The sequence below is a fragment of the Periplaneta americana genome, chromosome 2 (assembly GCF_040183065.1).
Source record: "Periplaneta americana isolate PAMFEO1 chromosome 2, P.americana_PAMFEO1_priV1, whole genome shotgun sequence".
NCBI classification, from domain to species: Eukaryota; Metazoa; Arthropoda; class Insecta; order Blattodea; family Blattidae; genus Periplaneta; species Periplaneta americana.
This window is the reverse complement of record NC_091118.1, coordinates 169,515,210-169,531,674: the sequence shown is the minus strand read 5'-3', so window position 1 is coordinate 169,531,674 and position 16,465 is coordinate 169,515,210. Positions and strand designations below refer to the sequence as shown.

At 33.7% G+C, this 16,465-nt stretch overlaps 1 protein-coding gene across 3 annotated transcripts in view; it reads right to left on the bottom strand.

Moving 5' to 3' along the window:
- LOC138694804 (pancreatic triacylglycerol lipase-like) overlaps positions 1 to 16,465 on the bottom strand; it is a 242,331-nt gene that overhangs the window by 102,557 nt on the left and 123,309 nt on the right. The window lies entirely within an intron of this gene.

The following is a 16,465-nucleotide window of genomic DNA, read 5'->3' as shown; positions in this document are numbered from 1 at the left end:
TGGTGGCTAACAGTGGTGATTTTGGTGGTAGTGGTGCTGACTATAGTGATTTTGGTGATAGTGATACTAAGATGGTGATTTTGGTGGTGGTGTTGCCGATGGTGATTTTGGTGACGATGCTGACGACTGTGATTTTGGTGGTAGCGGTGCTGACGATAGTTATTTTGGTGATAGTGGTGCTAATGATGGTGATTTTGGTGATGGTGCTGACGATAGTGATTTTGGTGATAGTGGTGCTGACGATGGTGATTTTGGTTGTAATGGTGCTGACGATGGTAATTTTGGTGGTAGTGGTGCTGACGATGGTGATTTTTATAGTACTGATGCTGACGATGGTGATTTTGGTGTAGTGGTGATGACGGCTGTGATTCTTATGGTGGTGCTGACAATTTTTATAGTGATTCTGATAAAGAAATTAATTTTGGTAATAGATGATTATGAAGATAACTTTTGTGATGGTGAAGATCATTATGATGATGATGATGATGATGATGATGATGATGATGATGATGATGATGATGATGAGACATACATAATGCCCATCAAAAAATATCTGCCTTGCCAGCCAGTATTATACAGAGTGATTCACGAGGATTTACCGCCACTTACGGAGCTTATTTCCGAAGACATTCTGAGAAAAAAATGTCATATAAACATTTGTGCTAATCTCAATATTTTCAGAGTTGCACTAATTTGAAGTTGTTTGTTAAATACATTTTTCCTTTAGTTTCAAGGATAAAATAATATTATTGCAAATAGAGAATGAACTATTCAAAAGTATCATTTCTTTAATTCGCTAGTATTCTGAAGCTAAAAATGTGTTGTGAATTCCATAGTTGCTTCGTACAGATTTTTTTTAACTACAAAATTCTTACGCACTCATCACAACAATTGTTACAAATCACGCCACTCTTGTAAACTCTTTAAGGCTGTACATTAGGGTGCAATATCGAATTTTAAAGAATCGAGTCGCTAGAAGTGGTGTGATCTGTAACAATTGTTGTGATAGGTGTGTAAGAATAATGGAACTTTAGTTAAAACTTAAAATAAAAATCTGTACAAAGCAACTAAGGAATTAACAACAAGTTTTTAGGTTCAGAATACTAGATAATTAAAGAAACGACATTTCTGAATAATTAATTCTGTATTTGCAATATTATTTTACCGTTAAAACTAAAAAAAAGGGTATTTTATAAATAACTTCAAATTAGTGTAACTATAAAAAATATTGGGAATAGAACCCATGTTTATTTGACATTTTTTTGCTCAAAATGTCTTCGGAAATATGCTCCGTAACTGGCGGTAACTTATCGTGAATCACCCTGTATTTATAAGAAATCTTTGGACACTTACAGGTAACAGGGATTCCTTATCGAGATTGACCACTTTAGAAAAAACAGATTGATAGAGGAGATCAAAATTAAATGTTTATTTGTGTCAACGTGGTTTGGTGTTCACGGACAAGGTTACTCTATAGGCCTATTTGTTCCAATAACCGTGTTGTGCATCGGGCACTGGCCCGGTGCTAAATACTAATTGCCCCCTACATGAGTCACACCGTTTCAAGTCGTGTTTTTTTTTTTCAGACGCCATTAATTAAAGAGTAGTGCAAGTTTTGGCTGATCTCATTACTGAACAATTAGGGCAGTTAAAGACAGGAGCTTCGGAACTGTTTTGCACTCTACATGCCATTTAAATTAGCCAGTCTCTTCAGTTTTTTTCTACTGCACGTTTGACATATGAGAGGAAACGGCTTCGAAGCCTGTGGGCAAAGGGGAGGTGTGTTGCACGAGACAGCTACCATTTCACCTTTCACAAACACTACTTTAAACGTTTTCAATTCGTGAGGAGTGTAACAATAATGGTCCGTAGCCAGTAACATAAGCGATAATGTACAAATGGAAAAAATTAATAGAACTGTACTGTACCGTGTAAATCACATATAGGGTAAAGGTTGGTAATATTGTGATATGAGTAATATTGTGATAGTTCTTTTTTAGAATTTATTACAATTTTACTGAGCGAGAGAAAGATCGGTTTTCACGTCAACGTATTAAGGGAATGTTCGTGGACAAGTTGCTGCACAAAACCAGTCCTTCTCTCGCTCAGTAAAATTGTAATATATTTTCAAAAAGAACTATCACAATATTACTCGTATCACAGTATTACCAACCTTTACCCTATTATGTTTTCTTATCATAAAATTACAAAATAGATGTTGTTATTATTATTATTATTATTATTATTATTATTATTATGTTCACTTTTACCATTACTAGTATAGTACCGGCATTACTATTATTACTGATATTACTATTACCATTATTATTCGTATTATTATTATTACTTATTAATGTCATATTATTATTATTATTAATATTATTATTATTATTATTATTATTATTATTATTATTATTACATTAATCTCGTTCGGTTTTTTCCGAGGTTTTATTTATTTACCTATTTACTTATTTACTTACTTACTCATTTACTTACTTACTTATTTACCTACTTACGTATTTACTTACATACTTATTTACTTACGTACTTATTTATGTACTTATGTATGTATGTATGTATGTATTTATTTAATTATTTATTTATTTATTTATTTATTTATTTATTTATTTATTTATTTATCTATTTATTTTTTTTATTTTTTATTTATTTATTTATACTGGCAGAGTTAAGGCTACAAAGATTTCTCTTCCACTCAACCAGTTTAAGAACAATAGCGAATATAAAATGACAGAAATACAGGATCAATATACGATTAATAATAATAATAATAATAATAATAATAATAATAATAATAATAATAATAATAACAAAATTAAAACAAATTTAGTTACATGTTATTCTAAGAATCAAACAATTACAGTAATGCGAATCGAAGTCAGTTAAAATAATAACGAAAATTTATATATTAAAAATAAATATCATATATTAGAAAGAATTATATTTTAGGAAAGCTCACAGTCTAAGCAGTCTAGCTGACAACCGGGTTTTGAAATTAGTGAATGTCCGACAACCCCTTAAATATAAGGTAGGGAGTTCCAATGACGATAAATTGAAACGGTGAATGATGAAAATTGAAGAGTATGGGGAAGTGTTATGAAGTATACTCAATGTACCAGTGATCTGAAGTTTAAATCGTTCGTTAAATACTACTGCTATTCTTCAGTACATGTACAGGAAAGTCCTAGACTTGGCATCGAAACTTCGGCCTTCAATATGACACGAGAAGAATTATAAGAACTCGGTAGGAGAAATTTGCAAAAGACGGGAAAATGCTACAGCATCGGCCAAACCCAGACACGTAAACAACAGAAGTAGGTCACACAGATGCACGATCATTTTGGTACAGACTATTCCTTTCCTACAATTCCATCGGCCTATGTAACACGAAAGAAAGTAGTTCAAAAGAACGGGTTGCTGAGTACACACCCTGCGAAGTACAGGTGCGTTCTCATAGCAGGAATTTATGAGTCTGCATCCTATATCAAATGGCAAGTTGCCTAGACAACACGGTAGCTGATTTTCAGTACCAACAAACACTCGCGCTTTTGTTCATTCTTGTATAATTTATATAAAATAGGTTTTCATGCGTTTTCGGTAATGACTAGGAGCTATAGTTAAGAAAAATAGTAATATGCGTTACAAGAGCTGTATGTTGAAGTTTTCATGTTCGAGGAAAAGTTTGAAAAAGCGAAACGTAGTTGAGCTTTTTTAATTTCCGAGAATTGAAAGAAAACATACCGCTCGTGTATCGTACATTATTTTGTGCGAAGATCGTTTATTACATACCTGAAAGAGGAATTTCTAATTAGTTGCAATGAAATCTCCATCTTAGTTTCTGTTCAATGACGGCAAATTTGTAAAACAAAAATATCTATCTTCAACATTGTTACTTTAAAATGTTTTCTGTGTTTACTATACTCCAGCAAGCCGTGATATACGTCTGTCTTTTTTTTTCCTCCAGTCCATAAATGCGAACTTAAAACAAACGGTAAGGTTATGTAATGATTATTTTTCATTTTAATATTTTAACAATATTATTTATATAACATATTGCAGTAATAACATCGGCATCTGGAATCTTGTTGATTTTTTCACGGCTTCCTTAATGTTACTTGCATCACGAATGCAGTAACTTTAGCGGAGTTGTAGAGTTTACTTAATTTTTGCAAATATTTAAAAACAATAATTAACAGTGCAATTTAGGTGAAATTGCAGTATTAAGTTTCCAATTTATAATTATTACTATATTGAACGTCTCTAAAAATAATATGTTAGAAGCCTAAAGCAGTAAAATCAATATGTCACTTAAGCGGTAAGAAGAGGGAAATTGTTGTGTGTGTTAGGTTGGGAATACTGAATGTGGAATTTTAGACTTACCGCGGATTGGTGTTGTGCGGAAACCAAGCAAATACGCACGATCTCGCACAAAAATTATCACACTAACATACGAAAACAAAAACACACAAAATTGCAACCTCATTCAAGAAATTAAATTATAACATAGCACACGGAACAAAAAACACTCTACAAAAGCATCTTAACACACGAAGTTATTTTATTTTGCTATATTTTCAAACTGCAATGCGTATTGTGATGTATCTAAACGTTTTTATGAATACATATATGAAGAATATCTTCGCCAAGATGGTAACCAAGTTTGCACCCAACTTTAAATTATTATTATATTGCATATTGAAGAACTAACATTAGGATCAAAAATTAAAATGTTGAATTGCAAAAAAAAAAAAAACTATAACTTACAGAGAAAAACTAACTTCAGATTTGAAATCACCACACTCAAATTAGGTTAGAATAATTGTTGGTATCGAAGCAACTAAAATTTTCTTCCCCGGTATAATCAATAATTTTGAAATGCAACCGAAATTTTACACTCAACTACTACCTAATGCAGTGCATAAAATCACGAGATATGAGGAAATGCATTAAGAACCTTTCGTTCTTGTAATAGTCCTCTATTTTAATCTACTTAAAAGTATTTGAACTTATTTATACAGGAAATCCATAATTTGAGCAATGGGACAGATCACAGCCATTCCGAGCAAACTGGGAATTCCAATGAAAAAGTATTTTTCACAAATATTTATTATTAGTATGAGACATAGAAAGCTCTCAAATTAAATATTCTAATGTTTTCTTTTTTTTTTCAAAAGGAAAATATTTTACAAGTTTTATGGATATTGAATCTAGGCGGTCTTGGCTGGATAGATTGCTCATCCCTATGTTAAAATCGGTAGCACTTTGAAGAGAACAACCGCCAGGATCGCCACCCGTCCGCCGTAAAAGAACACGAGATGGCAGTACAGTCGCTAATGCAATTGAAATGGGAGTTATGACGTGCCTCCTTATGTAACAACTAGATGGCAGCATAGTAAACCTGACCAAAGTTGTTACCGTCAAAGCCTATAAGGCCGAGCGACCGTGTATGATCTAGGGTAATAGGTACTGTTTTGTTTTCCTGAAGTTTGCAGCACTTACTCATAGAGATATCAGCCATGATCACCTATTAATGTATGTTTTCCAAGGCGCTAATGTTGAAGAAATATTTTAAGTCTGCACTGTTCATTCCAAAGCTCGAGAATCAAGGAACTTTTTACTCTGCCATTTATTTTCAGTACTTAGAGTTAGTAACAATAAACTTACAGTTCAAATGAATATTTTGACTTACAAATGCCATAATTGTACTGAAACTGGAAAAATAAAGGACATTAACTCATCTGTAACATCCACGAAAAAATATGTATAACATTCGTGAGAAAATATGTGTAACATCCGTGGCATGGAAGAAACAACTATGAAATATTTACCGGTTACGTTTTTGTGAATTAATTGCATGCCATGAGATTTGCATAGCTTTCACATGGACACTATGAGAATTAATCTCTTTTCGCTTCAGGTAAAGACCTGAATTTTACACTTTTTGCTAATAAGGTGTGAAGTGAGTTCACAAATCCTTTAACAACCGTGACGGAACATTTTATTTATTTTCTGCAATAATAATAAATTTTATTCAACAACATTTTCCTGTAAAATGATACAAATCTTCTAAATTTATTCTAATAATAAAAGTTGACAAAAGTAATTTCATTTTTATGTAGAGAGTTTGAAAATAGTAAAACGTAGCTTACGTGGAAACTGAACGGCTGATCAGCATTATTCCTCATGGAAAAAAAAAAAAAAAAAAAAAAAAAAAACTGAGACGAAAACTACGCGGTTTACTTCATGTCTAATGAAAAAATCTAGCAACGGCACTCTTTTTTTTTCTTCTTCGTATAATCAGCTGTGGTGGAATATACTCTTCAGATCTCAGAACTTGTGATGGATCTCATTAAATTATTACATTTCCCACTAGCAAAGATGTTCTGGTCTCACATCATTGGATTCCCAAAGAAATAACCCAGTCATAGAGCATTTCTTAAGAACTTTCCTATTGCGTCAAACTTAAGACCAATATCTCTTTTATGTTCAGTGTGTCTTGAGCTGTAACCTTGCATCTGCCGCCACAGAACATGTATTGTGCAAGTTTAGGTTGAAAGCTCCAAAATATGCATCGGGTAAACCACGATTTCTATGTGAAAATTCTTTGATAATATATTTCAACTCTTCATATTTATCACTCATTTCTTTATGTTTCATAATCTCTCCAATATATATTTTTTGTTGCTTCTTCATTTTCCTATCAACAGGTTTTAATACGCTTATCCAATCAAATTTAGACATAAATTTAGTTCAATGTCCCCGGAAGTATGAATATAAAATTAATATGTCTGTACCCTGTAATTTGATGCCACGTAATTATAGATTCGGTTATATTCAACCCGTATGAGAGATGAGCGCTGGTCTGGCAAACCGGGTTAACATGGAGGCCGTGAAATGTCACTCGGCAGAGCCTCTACAGTCGAACCAATAGAAAGCTAACTGCCTACAGTCTGCGAAGTACATCCAAATCCGAAGTGCACGCACAGATATCGAAGTATATTTGAATTGCTTGAACAATGATCTCTTGTTTTTATATTGCTGTAATCTTAGCACGAAAGCTTATATAACTAATGTCAGAATAAAAAGGCATTACTTTGTGATACACTGCTCCGTCGATATAGTAGAAAGCCAATGTTTATCTACTTAGATATAACACGCGCAGCAAGTCCTTTGCAATCGGCAAGCATCATGTTTAAGTACAGCATCAAAGTTAAGGAATATTATGAACAGTAAAATATCGATCATACGGGAATGGGTATTTAAGAGTTGTTAATTCATTATAAAAAGTGAATCTGATACAACATCAATAAAAATTAATTTTATTTCTTAGAATATATCTATAAAATACAATAATACATATATACATAATATGAACTGCAAATAAAAAAGTGAGTGAGTGAGTGAGTGAGTGAGTGAGTGAGTGAGTGAGTGAGTGAGTGAGTGAGTGAGTGAGTGAGTGAGTGAGTGAGTGAGTGAGTGAGTGAGTGAGTGAGTGAGTGAGTGAGTGAACCAACAAACAAAAACAAATGAAGAGTCCACTGTAAGAATGATGGGTGTCATTTGGGATACATTTTGCAGGAAAAGCAATTGAAAGTTTGAAATGCTTAGCGCTCAAAGCTTAACTGTGATTTTCCGATCATTACTGGACAATGACTATCAGTGTTAATGCCATATAAACTCTCTATGTATATTCTATATGTCTTAAGCTATGCATTGACAGTCTTGGTTCATTTTCGACAAGAAAGTGACATCCATCATTCTTGCAGTGGACTCTTCAAATAGGCCAAATAAATAAATATTATCTTAAACTTTCCAGCAATAGGTTCAATATTTGCTCCGTTTTCAAGGAGTTGAATAATATTTACTTTTTCAGAAATATTCAGACGTAAACGTGTTTGTGACATGACCGGTATGCGGGGGCTTGGGTTCTCGTCACAAGAGACCACGTTGTACTGTCTTCTGTTTTCTTTAGACTCAAACGCATTCTGATAAATAGGCGGAGCAGTGTACATAAGAACTTGACAGTGCTAGTGTGTTGGACTTATAAGCCAGGGGACCTGGGTTTAAATCCCGATCGAGCCACACTGGATTTATAACTTGTGTTGGGTAAGCCCGTGTCCAGGCAACACAGGGGTTTTCTCCAAGTACCTCCGGTTTCCATATGATATTCCAATAATTCTCTATCATCATCATCATCATCATCATCCATTACGAGTATAATGTAGGTCCACCGCCTGCGGTGCGCTCTGGATAGTTTCTGAGGAGCTAAGTGATCTACTGTTCTCGGCACTAGCGACATCTGTGCGCTACGCATTGGTAACAAGCAATGGAGAAGTATGGAGAAGGGTAAGGAAAACAGATTATACAAAGGAAACATACAACTAAATGTACAAAACAGAGAAGCTGGAAATAGGAAATAATAGAAGGAAATAAAAAGCGAGGAAGACACGGGAATAGAAAGAAAATATAAAGAAAGAAAGAGAGGAAAAGGGGAAAGAAGAGATTTAGGATAAGGGTAAGGGGAAAAAAAGGAATAGATATGTAAAAAGGAAGGAAATTGTGATATTTTGATATTTGATATTTGTGATATATGGTGGACCTTTACATTTCTGCTTTTCGATCCACCATCACTATAATATATGCCTACATACCACCCTTTTATGTTAATATATTCATTTACCAAGTATTTCCTGATTACTTCCTATTCTTCTGCTTTAACTGAATTGCTATCTATTCTTCCCTGTCTATCCTCTTCTACTCTCTCTCATATCTAGACTGTCTCCCTTTCATTTCTCGCTTTCCTATTAAATATTGTATATTCCTTTCCTTAATTATTTGTACCATTCTTTATATTCTCTATTCTCAAATGTATTTACTCTTGATCATTCATTCCCAGCTATTTTCTCCTAAATTATTTGCCTATATTTCCATTTTCTCTATTTTACAACATTTACATCACTTATTATTTCCATACTATTCTTTTATTTATTTATTTACGTACTTATCTCTTTCTCTTCGCTCTTACTCCCTAATTCCCTCTTTTATTGCCTTTTTCCGTATACTTATATCTGGAATACTCCGCAGATAGAATATCCCTGATGCTACTCCCACCCACAACACTGATTCACATTAATTATCCAATTGAACTTAATTACATTTCTAATTTCACTCTCTTCCACTTCTCATTTGGTCAGACGTTCTTTCACTTTAATTCTCTTCAATTCATTGTTTCTCTATCTATCTTACTACACACTTACACTTTTTAAAAGGAAGGAAATATAACAACGAAGAAAAAAGAATGGGAAGAAATGAAGAATACTTAGATAAATAAACGAATATGAAGAGGTGATATTAAAGAAAGAAAGGAAAAGAGAAAGAAAAAAGTGACAATGAACAAAGGAGTATAAAGGGATATGAAGAAAAAGGAAGAGGATGCAGTAAGAAAGGAGTTACGCTGAAGAGGATGAAGGAGGGAGGGAAGGAAGAAAGTGCTGCGGGTGTCGTAACTCGAGCTGTGTTAGGAGTGAAAACGCACGCCCGTCAGCACGAGCTCTCCCGCTGGCTGGCTCCTTAGCCATGGCCTTAACGGGCCGTCATTATCATTGTGGATCACAGCGACTTCTCCGTAATTTATTTTCGATGCCGCCGGGAAGGACGTGGCCTAACCGAACCGAGCAGCTCTTTTTTCTCTCTTCTTTCTGTAATTTGATATTAGTGGGTCAGTAGCGTTCGCCTCGAGAGCGAGAGCCAGAGCCCGCACCAGTCACCACGCCCGTATGCATGCATTGCCAAGCGACAACATCTACCTGACCCGTTCTTGCTCGTATCAGTTTCAAGTTTGATCCCCGGGACATCCTTATACCGTTTTCATTTGACTACAGTTAAAGTGGATGCATTCTGGCAAATATGTACGAATAGACAAAGAAGTTAATGAGGTTAGATACTTAGGTATAATTATTGATAATCATTTAAAATGGAATAATCATATTCATTATATTTGTAATAAATTACCTAAAACATTATATTACTTTGTTGTTCCGACAAATATTTTCCCAATCAACTGTTTACGTATAATTTATTTAGCATTATTTCAATCTATATTTAGGTATGGTATTATAGGTTGGAGTGGAACTTATAAATCCAACCTGTATCCGTTAATTTTACTACAGAAAAAAGTATTAACAATTTGTTTAAAAAAAGAGAAAGATTACTCAACTGATTTGTTGTTTAAACATTTCAAAGTTTTCGACATTAAACAAATTTATTATTTTATTTTATTAAAATATTCACGAAAATCTGAATAACTTTGAAAAGTATATAGGCTACATAAATATAGAACTAAAAATATGAATTCTCTGCGTTTGTCTGAACTAAAATGTAAAACCAATGCAGCTTTTTATCACAGCATGAATCAAGGACCCAGATTAAATGTTTAAATGTTATGTTTTATTTAACGACGCTCGCAACTGCAGAGGTTATATCAGCGTCGCCGGATGTGCCGGAAATTTGTCCCGCAGGAGTTCTTTTACATGCCAGTAAATCTACTGACATGAGCCTGTCGCATTTAAGCACACTTAAATGTCATCGACCTGACCCGGGATCGAACCCGCAACCTTGGGCATAGAAGGCCAGCGCTATACCAACTCGCCAACCAGGTCGACGGACCCAGATTATTAAACAAATTTTATTCCAATATAATTTTAACCACGAATTCTCTCCAAATTAATTTAAAAAAAAAAAATAAAAAATTGTATTGGATTTATAGTTTGGTTTTAAACATATTAAACACTTTTTTTATCTGTATTCACTCTCAATTTTAATTTTATTTTTGTCTGTATTGGAATCCTCTCCTGAGCACGAGTCTTACTCATTCAAGAGTAGGCTAGTTTATCTTACATTGTATTAACTTGTATTCATTTCAAACTTACTAGCAATAAAAATAAATAAAGATAAATTTTATGCAAGTGATTTCGGTTCTTAAGATACCGCAGGAACAGCTTGATTTCTTAAATGAATTTGATTGCAAAAGTATTTTGTGCTTTCACTGTGATTGCTTTCAAAAGCAGACGTATTACTAAAGCCCGTTTTCTTAGTCCCATAACACTGAAATGGGTATAAATGTGAATGGGGTATACGTGCCCTTCAGAGTAGGCCAGGGTTTGGCAGAATTATGCACTCTGTGCTTGCACGGTGTATTACGAGAGAAGTGTGCTTATAGAGTGCACGAAAACCGGTTTATTCAAGTTGCGGTACATACTGTATGTTTCAAAGGAAAATGTTATTCTACCAAACTAAATAAGAACAAAAAGTAATGAAACATGTCCTGAAACACAAAACAAAACATGTCTGTTGCACATTAATTTGTATTACTCAATTTCTCAAGATTTGGAGAAACTGTATTAGCACAAGCTATGCGAATAACTGCCGTTAAAAGCCCATCATTTCTTGTTTGAGATTTTTTTTTTATTTTCGTAATAGAAAATAACTGTTCACATCTATAAGTAGAACCAAATAAACACAAAAGTTTCTCACACAGCTTATGCAGATTGGGAAAGCGTCCTCTTGGGAATCCGTCATAAAACTGCATAAGACTCGACCTTGAATCCTATTTCGCTCGCATCTCTCGATCACATCGCAGGTCAATCAATTCAAACTATAATGAAGGGGCGACGTTATCAGTAATCAGTTGAAATCAGAACATGTAGCAAAAATACGCAAATCCATTTCCAGCCAATCTAAACCGTGGAACCTTGATGTAAATTCCTCTAATAGACCGGATAGAATACATGCGTACATTTCGAAATTTTCATTGTTCAAAATTCTATGCGCTTAGATAAGGATGGGAAATGATATATTTCGTCCTTTTGAATTTGACGTATCCATAACAGCAATTTCTCCTTAAAAGCTGCAATTCTATCTGCAAATTGTGTATTAAGAATTTCTTTTCTCTGAAGTCCTAAATTTAACTCATTTAAAAGTTGTGTAAGATCTGTTATAGCCGCTGGCACACTACAGCGCGTTGCAGCGCTCGCACTTGGAATTCCCCGTGCACACGGAGGGCAAATGCACTCAAACGCCCATCGCTGGAGTAGACCATGCTCAATATCACAACTAGCACTGCAACAGGATTCTTACTCCTAAACAAGTACAGCGCACTTTAGTTTTATGCACTACTAGTTTAAATAAAGATGCCTCAAATTAAAAATGTGGGACTTTATTCACTGGTGATTTCGCTCCTCATTGTAGCTCTCCAATTAATAACGATGCAGGGTGACACCGGCTCCTTATACTGCCCCCCACGAGGACTCAAACTAGCGCTCATTCCGTACCATGATAATACAAGAAACTAGCCTTAGACCACGCAACCACGGCGAGAGATTTAAAGGCTTATTAATTTGTAATAATTTCAAATGTGAATGGAAGGCGCCCAAACAGAAGAGAAAGCTATGTTTTAGGTTATTAAGGCTCCATGTTAATGCCAGTTATACATATAAATAGTGTATCTGTCGCGTTATAGCTCTGGAGAGCACGGTAAATGCGATGTAAAACTTTAGCACGACTGGTGTCCACAAACACAAAGCAAAAACTGTGTATCGCTGTCACGAGCACGAGTGAAGTGAGCTTACGCGGACATCGGCTCCCCTGCCAAATAGCCAATCAGAGCGCTCGGATACTGTGATAGTCACGACAGGAATATTGACAGTTCATCTATTCACGTTTTCAATAATTACTATAAAAGTCATTACATTCTATGTGAATGATTTCTCGATAAAGCAACCGTAGATATTAATTTAAAAGGCATGATGAGACCGATAAGCTTATGTATTAATAATAACAATCAAGGTTTTATTTCATATACCGTCTATGCTTATCCTTTTAACAAATTTATTGGTTTATCAACACTTTGTTACATATATTTTGAATTTGAACGTTTTCGGCTCTATTGAGCCATCATCAGAACCATTTATGCCCATATGCATGATACAGATACACATATAATGCAATATAAATAGAATCATGATATTTGATATTATTTGGGTTTATTTGAATTGCATTAATTATATGTGTACATGTATCATGCATATGGGCATAAATGGTTCTGATGATGGCTCAATAGAGCCGAAAACATTCAAATTCAAAATATATGTAACAAAGTATTGATAAACCAATAAATTTGTTAAAAGGATAAGCATAGACGGTATATGAAATAAAACCTTGATTGTTATTATTAACCGTAGATATTGCATGTAAATGGAACCCCAGAAATAGTTAGACTGCCAGTGGCGGTTCGTGACTGTTTAAACGTATGTGCTACAACAACAACAACAACAATAATAATAATAATAATAATAATAATAATAATAATAATAATAATAATAATAATAACAACAGCACTCATCCTAATAACTAAAATTGAAGTCCATTCTCCTTCCTGTTGGCGAACTTGTCTATCACCTTATTACTATTATTATTATTATTATTATTATTATTATTATTATTATTATTATTATTATTATTACTGTATCTCCTTTTTATATTGATTGTATTATTTTATTTCTATTTCTATAGTTGCAATTGTATTCTGTATTCTGTATACAATACTATTGTAAAATCTTTGCTAATGTATGTAATTTTTGCTTCCAATAAATAAATAAATAAATAAATAAATAAACAAATAAATAAATAAAATAAGACCTTAGTATTGAAAAATGTTATGTTTTATTTAACGACGCTCGCAACTGCAGAGGCTATATCAGCGTCGCCGATGTACCGGAATTTTGTCCCGCAGGAGTTCTTTTACATGCCAGTAAATCTACTGACATGAGTCTGTCGCATTTAAGCACACTTAAATGCTATCGACCTGGATATATGCCTAATTTTATGAACTAGAAGAATTGAAAAAGATGGCTAAAAACTACATTTCTAATAGAAAAAATAAATGTTTCATATTTAAATACATTTTTAATAAATGAAGTTTCAGGTACTAAATACACAAGTTGGCTATTCTGTTCTGGCTGCTCTTTGGTGAGCACAGAAGGGACAGCAGTTTGTTGATGTTTTCGGTGCTTGCGGGGAAGTGAAAAGGGTAACTGAAGCATGCGCATTTCTCCATTCGACATCTTTCCTGTGCTTAGCACATCTCGCACTACAATGGAGGGTGAATGATGAAACGTGTCAAGGCGGACGATTCAAATGCTTTAACAACATATAGAATGGATAACTATTTAAATTAAACAAATAATTTTGAGGTTTTAAAACAAAACATATTTTTCTCTCTTACTTTTATTATGTGTTGTAGCACATGAGCACATAAGAACCGGCCGCCCCTGATTTAAACCTATGAGAAATTGTTGCACATAAGCACAAAGAGGAACAAATGACATTCTAAAAACCACTTCTTCAACACTGATGTTGGGAAAATGTAGACATATATCCAAAATCTCGGAATATAATTATTGTAGCATCGCAGTAATTTCTTTAACGAGAAAATAAAAATAGGTTTAACTCAAATATATCGTCGGGTAACAACAAAAATAAACAAGAATTTAATGGCAGGAAATAAAGAAATATAGACCTTTTAAAGAGTAGGCCACGTTTCTCGTAATTACCGTGAATTTCATTGGTCGATTTGTAACTCATAACACAGCACGAGGTTCATAAAATTATCAGTCACCTCCGAATCAGGTTTACAGGCTTCATAAAAATCTTGTTATATCCAAACTTTCTTGTTGATATGCGCTCCTGATCAGTGAAAGCTGATCAGATATTCTAGTTTTGTCATAAAGTTCCAAAATGAAATAAATAATGTTATAACCCACTCGCTTTTAAGCTGTTACTGACGTTGAGTAAAAGCGGAATTTTATTTTGTGTCGTTTCTCTCTGCATTAACTGTGGCTGCAAATTACGGGGAAATAAACATATGTGAAGGTCAACTTAACGCGATGCACTGCTAAATTTCTACAATTTTTTAGCTAAAGAGTTTAAATTTTTACTGAACATGCATATCAACATCATAATCACACATTGTGAATTTCAAACTTTTCTCATAGACACTTAAAAGAAATAAACATATTTGGTTTTTGTTTCCCTAATTTTTTAGTGAAAATCGTATTTCTTAATAGTACATTATGCAACGAGCCTATAATGATAGTAATTAAGACGCAAGTATGGATATTTATCAAACGAGCGCAAGCGAGTTTCATAATATTCATACGAGCGTCTTAATTACCATTATAGGCAAGTTTCATACGACTTTTTATGCTCGACCATATTTCTAACTTGAAATTATTCAGATGTATACATTTTATTTGTATCTGACAAGATCGGAAGTGACCTTGTTCTAGGTCGTGAATTGTGAGATGTGCGCAGGCGCGAAAGTATTGATTTTTTCCGAGGAACAATAATGCCATTGACCTTGATGTAATCCCGTTAAACTTGATATAACCTTGATTATTGAATTCGACATTGAAAAACGAGGTGACAAATTGAATTTATTTGAATATTATTTACAATTAACGCTAATTATTATAGTAACAGAACATAACAGTATTGGATTTCCAGCCTCCGTGACTTTTCGCTAATTCTCTTTAGATTGCATATCCGAGAATAATCGATACTTGCGGTTTTATAACGGTACAAAGCTGACTTGTCATTGGCTGAACACCTGTAAGCTGAGTTATCATTGGCTGAACACCTGTACTTTAATGAGTAGGTGTACTTTAATGACATGCATTAAAGGACTGCTACCAAGTGTATAATTACTACATTTCGGCATGGTTGAGCATAAAAAATATATTAATTTTTTTTAATGTAGCATTAGTAATGCCCTACACTAATTTGTTCATTTGAAAAAATATATAATTTCTTCAATGTTCAAACAGTAATAAAAAATAATACTGCTTTATGTATAATTCTCTAGCAATAAAACTATACTGAATACAGCCATTCAACTGCTCCATTTCACAACAGAGATATTAATGAATAAGTAGGCCTATACCAAGTTTCATCACTCTAGATTTAACCACTGAGAAACAAAATGAATACTTGTCGTTGAAAACGTAGACAATTTCTTATTTGATATAATTAAATTTAAAGTTTTGGTTACAAATAACTCGTCTATTAACACAACTTCTACCATATTATATAAAAGTATACTTATAATCAAGATATTGTGACATAATTTTCATGGAAATAATATTGATGAAATCGTAAATTTTTAGTTCGAAAATAAAATAATGATAACCAGAGCTGGGAAGTTCGTAGGCTACCAAAGCAGTAGATATCAGTTGAGTACAGCGAGGAGTATAGATATCACCCGCTCCTCGTCCTGCTCCCGCTAGCTACAAATGATAAACAACGCATAGTCGCATTCTGTAGAGCTGTGTAGAGTATTTATTAGATTATTTTACGACGCCTTATCAACAGCTTAGGTTATTTAGCGTCTGAA